The sequence below is a fragment of the Acyrthosiphon pisum genome, unplaced genomic scaffold, assembly GCF_005508785.2.
Source record: "Acyrthosiphon pisum isolate AL4f unplaced genomic scaffold, pea_aphid_22Mar2018_4r6ur Scaffold_21007;HRSCAF=22780, whole genome shotgun sequence".
Taxonomy (NCBI): Eukaryota; Metazoa; Arthropoda; class Insecta; order Hemiptera; family Aphididae; genus Acyrthosiphon; species Acyrthosiphon pisum.
Genome location: NW_021770427.1, coordinates 17,943 through 18,590, shown reverse-complemented (window position 1 = coordinate 18,590; position 648 = coordinate 17,943).

The following is a 648-nucleotide window of genomic DNA, read 5'->3' as shown; positions in this document are numbered from 1 at the left end:
GAAAACTCTATGGTATCGCTCGATTGAACCGTTGGATTGTGGGTGGAACGCTGAGCATTGAATTTTATTAATTTTCAAAAGTTTGCATACTTCTTTTTAATTTCATTACTTCTAATTTTCTTTTTAATTCGTAGTTTATCCTTGATCTAAAATTATAATATTTTTCTATTTCCGAAACAATGTGGTACTCGTTTGGTGACTCTAACAGTTCCCCATGTACTTCCTTAACGTTTTTGTTCGTAATAATAGTTGATTCGGTTTTTTGTAAAAATGTCGCGTAACTTTCGTCTTTTATTTCTTTGATGGTATACATTCTACTTAACGCGTCTACATTGGAGTTTAAGATTCCGGGTTTAAATTTTATTTCGTAATCGTATTCTTCTAGTAATATACGCCACCTGGCTAATTTAGAGAGTGGGTCCTTTAAGTTAAATAGCCACGTAAGTGGTCTATGATCTGTAATTATTATGAATTTTCTACCGTAAAGATATGGTCTAAATTGTTTTACTCCGAAAATAATGGCCAAACATTCTAGTTCGGTCGTCGAATAATTTGTTTCCCCTTTGTTTAACGTTCTCGACGCGTAACTTATAGGTAAATCCGAACCTATCTCGCCTTGTGATAAGATTGCACCTAGCGCTTTACCGC